The sequence below is a fragment of the Pteropus medius genome, unplaced genomic scaffold (assembly GCF_902729225.1).
Source record: "Pteropus medius unplaced genomic scaffold, Ma_sr-lr_union100, whole genome shotgun sequence".
In the NCBI taxonomy this organism is placed as follows: Eukaryota; Metazoa; Chordata; class Mammalia; order Chiroptera; family Pteropodidae; genus Pteropus; species Pteropus medius.
The window spans coordinates 8075401-8090013 of record NW_024349797.1 but is presented as its reverse complement, the minus strand read 5'-3'; the positions used below and the strand labels follow the sequence as shown (position 1 = coordinate 8090013).

The 14613-nt window shown below is 40.7% G+C and overlaps 2 pseudogenes; both read left to right on the top strand.

The window, feature by feature from the left end:
- The first annotated feature begins 491 nt into the window (after window positions 1–491).
- LOC120619769 (ferritin light chain-like) lies at window positions 492–12712 on the top strand (annotated as a pseudogene).
- On the top strand, window positions 6014–6132 carry LOC120619858 (uncharacterized; annotated as a pseudogene).
- Window positions 12713–14613: the final 1901 nt, after the last annotated feature.

Below are 14613 nucleotides of genomic sequence, written 5' to 3'. Positions count from 1 at the left end.
TAATTTTCGAGACGTAAAAATTCAGATCCAGCTGATTTCTAATTGCAAAAATATTCTCAACATCTGGAATGTAGAATACTTAATTGATCATTCCTATCAATACCCAGTTGACTAGAAGCCTGGAGGTTAGAATCTGCCACTTTTAAAATATTATGCTAAGCTGTTTAGGCCTTTAAATGTTGCATTACACTCACAAAACCAGGGTAACGCTGTGTTGGATGCTGAGAGCCATCTGTGTAGGGAGAACGGCAGGTTCCAAAGAGTGTGGTCATGCTGCCCTCTCGTGTTGAAATGCCATAGCAGCATCTGAAACATTTAGAGGGAAAACTTTTCGTACTAATACTAATAATAAATGTGCACTGATCATATCTGTGACTTTGCAAACTTTACAGATGTTACTTACATCCTTTAATCTTCATAACCCTACTTTCAAGGATACTACTAATATCCTCATATTACAGACGAGAAAACTGAGGCTCAGACAGGCTAACATGCCCAAGTTCATTCTACAAGGGGTAAGTGAAAGAGCTGGGACTCAAACCCAGGTGTGTTGTGTGTCTGATTCCAAAGCCCATATGTTTTCCACTATATCATATAAATTATTATTAATGATATTTTGATATATATATACACATATGTGTGTGTGTGTGTGTGTATATATATATAAAACGTGTTGAGCACCTGCCATGCACACATGTTCCCTTGATTACACTCAAGCTGAACATGATCAAGCTAGGCAAAGTTTAGGATTGTTCTGACACATTTTTAGGTCATTATTTTAAAGCATTTAAGCACCTTCTTTTTACAGATACATGCATTCATCACTCGACAATATTTATCTGGAACCTACAATGTGCCAGACACAATTCGAGCTGCAGTGATGCTCCAAAGGTTTGAGTTTTTTACCTAAAGCCCCACAACCCATTTGCTGCTTTTCCCTTCACCTCTCTAAGAGCTGGAACTGAATCAAAATCCTGCATCTATTCACTGCGTGGTGTTTTGAAGCATGGGCCTCGAATACTGGCATTTAGATTATCTAAATTACTTAAGAGTAGAATATAATAGCTTTAAAAAAAAAAGGAGGACGGGGGAGACTTGCCCTGTGTTTTTTTGTTGCATTCATCTAGATGGCTCTGGCAAAATTGTCAATATTTGTAAATCCAAACCTCAGGCAGTTTTTTGTAACTGTCAAGGGGCCCACTTCAGAATGGCAGGACTCAGGATTAGAGCATAAAGACCCCAAAGCTTAATGAGCCACTCCACAGCCAAACATTCAAGAAACTTGTTCAAAGAATAGGAAACTTGAGGAAAGAGTAGTTTGGGTATCTATCTGATCAATATTCTATTCAATTCAAAAATGAAAATATTCGAGTATATGTTATTGAACCAAATTTATTCATTCACTCAACAAGGTTCTGGGCAGCGAGAAATGCAAGTCATTACATTTCTATTTATACAACAACAAGGAAACCGAATAATCACTAAGGTCTCTTTTATCTCCAAAATATTCTGATTGAAATTAGAAAAAAATTACCTTTCTGTTTTCTTTTCTCTGAGATCAGAGAATCAATGTTAAACATGCCCCACCGTGTTCTGAAATCTCAATCTTCTATTTGTTACCGCAAATTTATGCATTCACTCAACAAAGATCTGTTGAATAATGCTATGTGGACTGGCTTAGCATTGTTTGGGGTTGGGTTTGATATGGAAGGGAAGCTGATATCATTGTTTTATATTCTCCCTTTAGCCCTCAGGCCTTGGACTTTCCTAGGTATCTGTCTCTTATATTGGAGGAGAGTAATTCACAGTAGGTGAGCAGCTTTCTGAAGGCTGAGAGGCCTTGAGGAGGTATGGCTTTGATTGTGAGTTAAACCCTAAGAGGACATTTCTGCCTGATGTAGGAAAGCAAAACTTGCCACCTCAAAATGTGTCTCTCTGGCATAAGAATTATTTTATTTTTTAGAAACAAAAGATTCAGGAAGAATCCCCCAAACTGCCTAAAGCTGAAAGAATTTAAGATAGGTCTGTTCTAGAAAGAAGCATCGCCATAGATAACCACGGTATAATCTGAACTAGGGGTAAGAAGCAGAGAGGAACCTAGCAAGGCCCATTTGATCAGTCATCTTGTCCTCTCTGTGACCTACTGTCTCTAGGGCCAAGCAAACATTTGTTTATAAACAGTCACCCACCTCCTTGAGAATTGCCTCACTTCCTTTTGAAGTCCCAGACCCCTACCTCTTTCTCCCTAGTCCGAAATGACATGCATACCTCATTCTGCCTTATTGTCTTTGGAATTTCTCATGCTTCTATGAATTCCCCATGCATACGTGTTAAAACTTGACTTTCTCCTGTTAATCTGCCTTATGTCATTTTAATTATTCAACCAGTCATAGGAACCAAGACAGAAAGAGGTGGATTCTCCCTTCCCCCACACTAAAAAGTGGCCATGAGAAAAGGACAGGTCAGTCTTGCAGACTTAACTGACCAATTGCAAGATGCACTGACCTTTCTCTTCTCACATCTGATGTCTGCATCTCCAAAGCTGAATCCCCCAGTGTCACTAGCTAGCAAGTAAATCTTTCTTCCTGAGAAATTGCTACAAAAAAAAATAGAAAAGTCTCTGTGTTCTCCTAGCTAGCTGGTCACTGCAGGCAGCCAGAGGCCAAGATGTGACAGTAGGAAGCACAGTCAAGAAAGGAAGTGAATTCAGGTAGGGCTCATTGATCATTCTAGGTGCTCTCCCCTTGGGTGTCAGGGGAGTAGAGATTCCCATAGGACTTATGCATGGCATTGGAGGGCCCCCCCTCACAGACCCTGCTGCTCATCATGTCACCTATACCCCACAGACACAGATTCCCCATATTCCAGTGTCATCGGAACATGCTTTTGGGTTACCAGAATCTTGGTTGACAGCTAGGTAGGTGTTATCATCTTAGGCAAAGCTCTGGCCCTTTACAGGTCTGTGATCTTTTCTAAAACTAGATGATATCAAAGAACTGATCTAGCTCTAAACTTTCCTTTAAAAAAAGTAAAAGTAAACTGCCATCTGAGGTCATCCCTTAGTCTCCAAAATCAAATGTTTCAGGAGCTGCATATTTGCAAACCAGTGCTACCTTCCTACGTACCTGCCTGCAAAACTGCACAAAACATGTAAAATTTGTTTGGCTACTACCTACATTTTTAAAGGCCACTCCATCCCTATGGTTGGATATATTAGATTTCCTACTATAGTCCTGGTAAAAATGTAATCTAAAGTAAAATGAAAAAAATAAACAAGGAATGAGTGGGATGCCCAGTGTGGACAGAATGGCTTACTTAGCCGCTGCCTGAGCCTCATAGCACCTGCCTTATTTGGGTCATTTTGGTTTGTGTATAGAGATGCCCTTGTTTTAGAGTAAATGCAACTGAACATGTAAAACTCCATATAAGGTTGAATTCCAATCAATGTTTCAACACATGAAACGCTCTTCTGCAGGCAGCCTGACCTTCAGGCCTAACTGGCAAGCTTCTGTTTACATTCCTTCTAGCGATGGCTTTTTACTCAGCTCCCATTTGAGTACAAGCTGTTTGTTCTACTAGCAGCAACGCTGCTGGTGTGCTGTAGAATCCCAAGCTTCTCCAATTTTGTTAGAGGAATGCATTTTTATTTTTTTGCCTCATCTGTATGCCAGGCAAACCCCTCACAGCTCCCTACAGCTCCTTCCTCTAATTTACCTTCCGTGAATACAGCTGGCAGGCTCACTTCCACCTGGTCACCTCCTGGGCCCTGCCATGGCTGAGTCTTCCAAGTCCACAGTCTCACTCTTAAGCATTGACCTGGCTTTGTTTGCTTACTTTTGGTGAATATATACAGTTTCTACTCTGTCTAAACATTCATTCTGAGTTATTCTCATTTACTTCCATCCACTCCCTTCTTATCTCTCTCCCAGCCCAGGGCCCCAGCAACCTCACACAATCTCACTAACTCTCTCAAGCCATCCTCTTCAAAGGAATGAAAACTGAGGTCTCTTTTAAGCCAGAGATTCTAGGATGCCTGCAGGCTCAGGAACTCTGGAATCTTGGGTGATTTTTATGCTTACATAGCTATCTCCATCACCCTCTGCCCCACACTCTGAGAAAGAACAGCCCTATATTCTGTTTCTACATATGTTCAGGCGCTGTGCACGCACTCTACCCAACGTCTCCCCAAACCTGTCCTGCTGTTTGTGCGGTGCCCCTATGTCTTTTCTCTCGGCATGCCATATGGCAATTTTTTTTTCATTAAAAGATTGCAATTAATTTTTCTTTTTACTCTCTAGGAATGTTTACAATATCTCTTGAAAAAAAGCAGGGAATAGGGGGTTGTGATATTACACGTGATCTCCCAGGACATAGTTAAACTTGCAAAACTAAGGCACCTATCTTTGAGCGAGTCATAAACATCGGCGGCAAGCAGAGTTGCCAGAGTCATGTTATCAATAATAATGCTGTTTTTATCTCTGTCCAACTCCTGTGTCTTATTTCTTAATGACTCTGAAGCCAGAGAAGGAAAAAGGTGGGATTTATTATCCTCCTCAAACCTCAACAAGGAAAACAAATGTTAAATGGAGAATATATATTAAAAATTAACTACAAATTGGGATAAGTGCCATGGAGTATAATAAAGTGTGAAAGAAAACGCTCAGTCTTCCTCCTGTGCGTCTACCCTGTGACTACCACAGTCACACCAGGCAACTCTGCCACACCAGCTGCAATGCCTACAACCTAACTCGATTCCGACACTCTCGTACCTGAATATAGAGTCAAATCCCACAGGTGAAGGGCTCAGTCCCACAAGATTCCCACCCTCCCACTTCAGATGCCAACAGAAAGTCCAGGTTGTCACCTGTGCCTCTGATAAATCAGCTGTAAATCAGAGGTTCCCACGATGACCTCCTCCTCGGATTTAATTAATTTGCTCACAGAACTCAGGAAGACTGCTTACTTCTGCTTACCAGTTTACTATAAAAGGATACAATGAAGGATACAGATGAACATCCAGATGGAAGGATGCATAGCGCAAGGTATGTGGGAAGGGGTGGATGTGCCACTCCCCCGGCATCTCTATGTGTTCATCAAATCCCATATTTTAGGGCTTTTTATGGAGTCTGCATCACATAGGCATGATCAGTCATTCAGTCCATTCCCAGCCCCTCTGCCCTCTCCGGAGAATGGGGGAGGGTGGGGGCAGAGGGAGGATATGGCTGAAAATTCCAAGCTTCTAATCATGGCCTGGTCTTTCTGGTGACCAGTCCCCATCCAGGAGCCCACCTAAGAGAGGCGAGGAGGCATCTGAAAAATGCAAAGCAAAGGGCTTGCAGAGATGACCGACTCAGCCGGTTAAAGTCCATTCCTGACTGCCCTCTCCCCATTCCAGGACTCTCCAGCAAATATGTTTTCCCATAGCTACTTCTCCCACCTCAAGGACTCTCCAGCTCACATCTGTTGATTCATGGCTTTCCAACCAACTAATGTTCTTCCTTATCTCTGTAGCTATGTAGGAATAACAAGACTGTATAAAACTGCCTATTATGTTACAATTGGGGCTCAGCCTTTGAATAGGAATCCACAGTTACCAGCATTAATAAGTGCTGCTTCCTTCTTATAGCCTCAGTGTCCCGTCTCTCTGTTCGAGAATCCTGTAACAGTGCCAATAACACCAAGGTCACAAGACAAATGGCCTGTAAGACCAGTGGACTAGAAAATCCTTCCCCCTTGCAGGCCCCACCCGAAGCCTCCCCTCCCCATTCTGAGTCATGAGGCACATGTGAAACCTCAGACAAAGGAATCACACACACCTTGCATGAACACTGCAGAGGTATATAAACTGTAATCTAACCAAAGTGAACTCGTGCATAATGGTGTTAACCCCACGCGCTCCACCTGCAATAAATTCTCCTTCCTCTAAAAAAGTTGTCTGAGAGTCCAATTTCCTCCGTTGGGTGTCACTTCCTGCAACACATCCAGAGTTGTTAGGAGAAAACAAACTCCTATCATCTACAGCCATACCACCCTGAACATGCCCAATCTCTTCTGATCTCGGAAGCTAAGCAGGGTCTTGCCTGGTTAATACTTGGATGGGAGACCACCTAGGAAGACCAGGTGCTGTAGGGGTGAAAAAAATAATAAATAAATAAATAAATAAATAAATAAATAAATAAGCAAACTCCTATTACCCAGGAAATTACAAGGGCTGTGAGAGCTTCCTGTTAGGAACTGTAGACAGAGACTGATACATAGTTTTTCTGTTATCCCACACAGGAAGACGCAACCTGTGATATTATGCACAGCTCTTTCATTTTTGGATGAGTATTTTTTGAATTACATGTACATTCTGAGCTATAAAAAACAATGCATAGTCTGGGGGGAAAAAAACTATGATTATCCCTCACTAGACAATATTTTAGAGGTTTAAGTTTTCTGGTGGGAGTTTTGGGGGTTACTTGTTTTGTGGCCATTATAAGAATTTAAGCCCATGTTTGTATTTAATAACAATTCTTTAAATAAATTTTTTAAAAAGGCAAAATGAATTCTTAACTCTAAATATATTCTTCTACCTATACTGCTCTGATGTCAGGTATCGGTAATGCCACATTTTAAGCAAATGGGAATCTGCCCTGGACCCTATATTTTAGGGTACACACACAGGTGTATGCAAGCACCGAAGATGCAGTCTGGCTCAGTGCAAACTGCAACCTAAACATCACTCATGACTAACACCATCCAGGCTGCGGAAATGATTCTGTATATCTACTGCCCCAAGCCCTTGAAACCGAAGACAATTGTGTACAGATGCTCTGAAAAGCTTTGTAATGCCCCTGAAAAGCTTTGTAATGCTCTGCTGCCAGTATTGGAAATAGACACTGCTTTGGAAAAGACAAAAAAACTAATTTATTCCTCTCAGAGAGCATAAATGTAATCAATTCTGCTATGGTCTGATTGTTTGTATCCCCTCAAAATTCACATGTTGAAATCCTAACCTCCAAGGTAACGGTGTTAGGAAGTAGGGGGTTTGGCAAGTGATTGGCAGGAGCTCTGCCCCTGTGATGGGATTAGTGTCCTTATAAAAGAGGTCCAAGAAAGCTCTCATCCCTGCGGCCAAGTGAGGACACTGGACGTGTGCAGTCCACAACCCACAAGAGGGTCCTTAGCAGAACCCAACCATCCTGGCATCCTGATCTTGGACTTCCAGCCTCCAGAACTATGAGCATTAAATTTCTATTGTTCATAAACCACTATGGTATTTTGTTAAAGTAGCTTGACCAGACTAAGACAGATCCTTTCAAAATAAACCATAGTTTCCCAGTAGTGCCAAGCATCCCTTTTTCTTGATTGACTTCATATTCCAATTTACAGTTCTGGAGATTCTCACAAATTTCATAATGTTCACAGCAGTTTCACATGGCAATGAAGGGACATTTTGCAATTTTTAATAATTTATATTACTCTTAAAGTTCTAGACATTGGTTTAGACATAACAGGTATAGCTTGATACTGATTCTTTACATTGATTAGAATGGCAGTTAGATGGACATTTAATGCTGAAATTGCAAATAATTTTATTTTTGTAAAATATTTAATGTGATTTAAATTTTTAAGAATTAAATTAAAATATATCAACTTTGACTTCTATTTCAAAAGTTTATATTCATTATCATTTATATCTTACCTTTATTTTAACATATAATTTTGAATATTTAAAAAGAAAAGTAATTCATGAAAGTATGTATATTAACGATTTTTTATTTTTAAGTTTATTTTCATTTATATTTTTGATAAAAATGTGTCCAAATTGTGTACACTTTGAGTTCTATTGTCTAATGCTTTAGATAATTGAAATCATGATGGAAATAAAATACATGAAAGTGGAACTCAAAAAGAAAATTAGTTCTTCAAAGAGGCATATTGTTTAAATATGTTTAAACTAGAAACAAAGAAAATGAGCAAATTTCTCAAGCATGACTCACAAAATTCCTGACCAATTCATGATATATTCTTTATTTAATGAAGATCTCATTGCTATTTTAAAAACGAAAATTGGCAAATTATTTTCATCAATTCACGATGTGGAAAGGTCAGATGAAATTCCTACAACCTCATATGCTTTACCAAATGAAGATACAATTACGCATCACAAAACATAATTTGCACACAGAAAAAGCACAAATGCAATTACCAGAACTGAAAAAAAGGATGAATAAAGAGTAATTAATAATATTCAATAAAGATAAGTAACTGCCAGTTGACATTCTTACTGTGATGTTCTTAAAACGGTGACACTATGTAGCAAAGTTTGCCAAGCATAGTGACGCTTTTTGTTCCACTAAAAGCACAATATTTATAGAAATAATGGAAAATGTCTAGATTTAATATAAATGGTTTCAAATTTTGATGCTAAAACAAACAAAAATAAAGTACAGATAAACGTAATGAAGCAAATGATCACTCTCAAGAATAGAAAATTCAAAATGAGGCCATTAATTTAATGAGTAATAAAGTAAGGGAAGAAAACACACATAAATTAATCAAAGCATTATTTATAATGGAGGGAAGTCAAACAACTTAAATATCCAACCTCAACATAATAGCTAAATACTGAACAGCCACTCAATGGCAAAACATACAGCCATTAAAATTGTTTATGCATTTATTTGTGTAAACAAAATCACAGGTGGTAAGCCCTATTTATGAGCTTTAGTTGAAATTTCTTTGACCTCTCTAATTTTAGACCCTGTTGAAGTGTGAAGCTCCTTTTCAAGCTCCTTCCTGAGGGTGGGAGGTGGCAGAAGAGGGTGGACCTGTGTTTGTGTCCCCTTGTCCTAAATGCTCTGTCTTTCTGGTGTTTTGCCTTTGACCTACTGTATCTGTCAGTGTTCGATCAGAGAAGCAGTTTTCAAAGATGAGCATTTACCCTGACTATATATTTGTTACAAAGATTTGACCTTATACAATTGTGGGAATTTATTAAGTACTCTGTCTTTGCATCTGATGTCAGAGAGGCAGGAAGGGAAGATGATGTCAGGTGGGGAGCGAAGGACATGCTGAAACCCACGAGGACAAACGAAAGAACCACGTCAGTTCTTGTGGCCTCTGGGTCTCTGACCTTGATGATTGTTATAGGCTAAATTATGTTCTCAACAAATTCTTCTTTTGAAGTCCTGACTCCCTCATGATGGCTAATTTTATGTATCAACTTGACTGGGCCACGGGGTGCCCAAATTAAACACTACTTCTGGGTGTGTGGGTGAGGGTGTTTCTGGATGAGATTAGCATTTCAATGGGTAGGTTCAGTAAAACAGCCAGCCCTCCCCAGTGTGGACACAACAAAAAGCAGCAAAAGGGAGATTCACTCCCTGCTTGTCTTCCTGCGTGAGCTGCAACATCAGTCTTCTCCTGACCTTGGCCTTAAGATATATACCATTAGCTCGCCTAGTTCTCAGGCTTTCGAACACAGAACACAATTGCACTATTGGCTTTCCTGGTTCTCCAGCATGCAGACAGCAGACCCTGGGACTTCTCAGCCTCCTTAACTGCACGAGCCAATTCTTCATACTATTATAAGGAATTGTACATATTACATATAGAGTACATATACACAATACACACATATTATGTTATGCATAACATATATAATATATAGTATAATATAAAATATATAACAAATAGGATATCTATAAAACATATATACTCTATTGGTTCTGTTTTTCTAGAGAATCCCAACTAATATACCCCTGTACCTCAGAATTTGACTGTATTTGGAGATAATGTCTTTAAAGAGATAATTAAGTTAAAATTAGGTCATTAAGACATGCTCTAATCCAGTGTGGCTGGTACCTTTATAAGAAGAGGAAACCAGAACACAAGCAGACACACAGAGGGACGCCCATGTGAAGACACAGAGAGAAGCTACCATCTATAGGCCAAGGAGAAAGAGGCCTCAGAAGAAACTAACCCTGCCAATGCCTTGCTTGATCTCGGACTTCTAACCTTCAGAACTGTGAGAAAATTAATTTTTGTTGTTTAATCCGCCCAGTATTTTGTTATGGCAGCAAATTAATATAATGACACTAGTGTCCTACAGAAGCCAGAGTTTTTCTTTGTGAAGCTTAAGATATCCAGAGTTGGAGATGCTGAAGGATTCAAGGAAGGAAGAATTGCAAGTCCAGCTGTTGCTTCACATCAGTGGGGCGAATCAGCAGATCAGCAAGAATGTGTGTGGGCTACACAATATAGGAGCTGCTGCTACCCTTGCACCTTCCAAATCTCCCACAAAAATCTCATAACCCAGGAAAGGGAATTCTGAGGAATGCAGTTCAGCCAGGACAAGTTGGTATATTACAAAGCCAATGTAATCCCCAACACAAAATTCAGCCCATTCTACCATTTCCACCACAACAGTGATCCTCAGCAGGGGCTGATTTGGCACCCCATATTTAGCAATGTCTAGAGATTCATTTAGTTGTCACAACTTGTGGGGGGAGGGCCTGCCATCGGCATCTAGCAGGTAGAGGTCAGGGATGCTAATAAACTCTCTTCAATGCATGGGCTTCCATGACAAAGAATTATCCACCACCAAAACATCAATAGTGCCAAGGTTAAGAAACTCTGCATTACCACAAATTGCTTCACACCAAGAATTCAAAATTTTAGCAGATGTAATGAAAGCTGAGCTGAGGAAAGGGACATCAGCAGTCACATTCCACGGTGCCCAGCATCTCTTCATCCCTTTTGCCTCTCCTCTCTCCCTCCCTTTGCTCTCCGCTCCCACCTTTCCTACATGTTCCAAATCCTTCTCTAGTTTACAGAGTAGCTTCCCCGTTTCTGAGAAATTTTGACATTATCCAATATTCTGAAACTCAAGATCCAGTATTCTGAAACTCAAGATCTAATCTTATACTCCAAGGGGTTATCAAAATATTTTTCTTAAACCATGTGACTTTTCCCCCAAAGGGAAATTTGGATGGTAAGTGGTAAGATAAAAAACAATTTCTCCACCTTGATATACACATGTGAGCATATACCAAGAAACATCTAGATTAAAAAATATATATATATATCTGGACGTTATATAACAGAAAATGTTATTAGGGCTTAATTCTGAATATTGCAATTCGAGTTGTTTTCCTTTTGCTAATTTATACTTTCCATTTTTTCCCCAATGAAAAGCATTTTTAGTAAAGGAAAAAAAATATATCTATGGAAGTGATATATAACAGCATGTAAAAATCCTTACAAAATAATATCGAGTGAATAAAGTGTCAAATTTAGTTGTATACGCAGTTAGTGAGGTCCTCACTTAACTCAGTGCTAAGTTCTTGGAAATTACGACTTTAAGCAAAACAATGTATGACGAAACCAATTTTACCATAAGCTCATTGATATATACAAGACTTAAGTTCCTACCACATATTTATAGTCACAAAAACATATACCAAACTTCTAAATAAGGAGCCAAAACACTTCTAATACAAAACACTAAAATGAATCTGAATACACATATGTTTAGGAAAAATTAATAAAACCAAGATAATTATTTTCCATCTCACTGATTCCAGTTCAGGGCCTCAGGTGGCCAGAGACTCTTTTCTCTCACAACTCAGGGCACAAGGCGAGAACCAGCCCTGGACGGGACGCGCATCCATCACTGGGCCACTCGCACACGGCCACACTTAGACCCAGATAGTGTAGACAGGCCAGTTCACCTCACCCGCATGTGGGAGGAAACAAACCCATGCGGGCATGGGGAGAAGGTGTCCTCCCCAGGAATTTTTTTTTTTTCTCATCAGTGTTACAACAAAACTACATGACAAAACATTATTCAAAGACCTCTGCACTGTGGGGCTCTATTTTCTATAAGTATAAAAAAAAAAAAAAAAAAAAACAAGGGGCACAGGGAGCAGGAACAAGAAATAACTAAAAAGAAATACATCAGTGTTTGTTCAAGCAAGAAATGACCTGGCAGAGCGCTGGGCCGTCCCACGGATTTGTCTCTTGCTTCAATACTGTTTGGCCAGAACAGACCCAGAGGCGCCCCTTCTCCCAGCCCCCCACCACCCTCTAGCCCCTTTCCTGTCGTAACCTTCCCAACCATCTTCTCAGCCACATTCGGCCTCCCAGCCTCCAGGACCAGCCAACACCAGTTTTGGAGCACAGCTCCCTATTGCCCAAGCAAGCACCAGCTCCCAGATTTGTCAGGTGGAGGCCGCTGTCAACCGCCTGTTCCACCCACATGTCCGGGCCACACCTACCTCTCTCGGGGTTTCTATTTCCACCGTAGATGTGGCTGCGGAGGGCGTGGGCCATTTCTTCCATGAGATGGCGCGGGAAGAAGCAGGAAGGCGGCCGGGGTCTCTTGAAGATACAAAACTGGCGTGAAGGCTGTGCAGAGCAGTCCCAAGAGGAGCAGAGAAAAACCCAGGATGCCACGGAAGCTGCCATAACCCTGGAGAAGAACCTGAACCAGGCTCTTTCGGATCCGCACGCCCTGGATCCTGTCCGCTCAGACTCCCATCTGGGCACCTTCCTGGAGAACCACTTCCTAGTTAAGGTGAAACTCATCAGGAAGATGGGCGACACCTGACTAACCTCAGCAGGCTGGCCAGCCCCCCAGGCTGGGGGTTGGGCGACTATCTATCACTTCAAAAGGCTCACGCTCAGGCATGACTTGGAGCCTTTGGAGTCCAGATGCTTTTGAGGGGCCCCTCTGCATCCCCCTAGTTCTGCCTGAGGCTCTCCCTGCAGCCACTAGGCACCTTTTAACGACCCTGAAGCCCTCGCCCATGCTGCAGACCAAATGGAAACAATAAAGCTTTTTGCAGGAGAAAAAAAAAGAAGTGATTTTGGTTTTCCCTGATACTGCTTTCCCTAACTTTAAAACATTAACACAATAGATTAGCCCCTGGCCTACAGTATGGCCGGAACCTTCTAATATGATGGATGTCACTCCTATTATTAGGTTACGTTATATGGCGAAGGAGAAGGGATTTTCGCAAGTATAAGATCCCTGATAAATAGACTTTAAGTTAATAAAGAGATTATCCTGGCAGGGCCTGGCCTAATCGAATGAGCCCTTTAAAAGAAGGTTTACAGTCCAGACATTTGAAACAACAAATGGCCTTGAAGAAGCAATCAGTTTACCACCATGAGTTTTACAGCTTCAAGGAACTGAACTCTGCCAATATCCTTGTAAACTTGGAAGAGGACCCCATGTCACAGATACCTCAATTGCAGCCTTGTGAGACCCTCAGCAGAGAACTCAGCCAAGCCACGCCAGAACTCCTGTCCCATGGAAACTATAAGATGACAAATGTATGTTTTAAGCTGCTAAATTTGTTGTAATTTGTTAAGCATAAACAGCAGAGTTTTTCTCTGCTCCTCTTGGGACTGCTCTGCACAGCCTTCACGCCAGTTTTGCATCTTCAAGAGACCCCGGCCGCCTTCCTGCTTCTCCCCGCGCCATCTCATGGAAGAAATGGCCCATGCCCTCCGCAGCCACATCTACGGTGGAAATAGAAACCCCGAGAGAGGTAGGTGTGGCCCGGACATGCGGGTGGAACAGGCGGTTGACCAGAAATCAAGAGATATGCATCTATATCACTACCATTAACTAGCTATATGATCTCAAACAGGTCACTTCTTAAGGCATGAAGTTTTTGAACTATATATAATAAGAGATAAAGTCTTGAAAATTCTATGATTCTAAATCTCGCCACAATAAAGTGACTCACTGTTCTTTTTTCTCCCTTGCTTAATGCAGTCTTGTAGAGCTAAAAAGAAGTAGCCCATTAGTTAGGTTGTCAAAATCTTTTCATAATAAAGAGAATCTCTTTATAGCAGTATTTATTCTGCAAAACATGGCACTTGCCTGACTACAACCCAATTATCATTTTGGAATAAAATATGTAGCAAAATGCTTAAGATCAAATACTTACAAACTAAAATAAGACACAGGAATACTTTATGAAAAGGAAGAAAGTCCAGTAAAAGATTAAACTGAATGTACGGTTCTTAGAATTAAGAATTGGATTTTAAAAAGGAAGATTATCAGAAAATCAGGATAAGCAGTTCAGCTAGAGGAAAGATATAGGAATGTGCAGGATAGTGCAAGCAGTTTTAATTGCATCTAAAGCGCAAAGTATGTGCTATGGACTGAATTGTGTTACACACACCCTCATATCCACACGTTGAAGCCCTAATTCCGAGTGTGATGGTATTTGGAGGTGGAGCCTTTGGGAGGTGATTAGGTTTAGATGAGTTCATGAGGGTGAGCCCCTCATGGTGGGATTAGCATCCTTATGAGAAAAGACAGCAGAACCAGAGAATCTGCTCGATCCCTCTCATTGACATGTGAGGACACAGCAAAAAAAAGCAGTCATCTGCAAGAGACGTCCCACCAGATCTCAACCATGCTGGAACCTGATCTCGAACTTCCAGCCTTCGGAACTGTTAGAAATAAATTTCTGTTCTATAAGCTACCCAATCTATGGTATTTTGTTATGTCAGCCTGAGCTGTCTAATATATATATATTAGAGAGATATATATATTTTTCTTTATATATATAAAGAAAAATGTGATTGGAGATGGAGAGAAGAGAG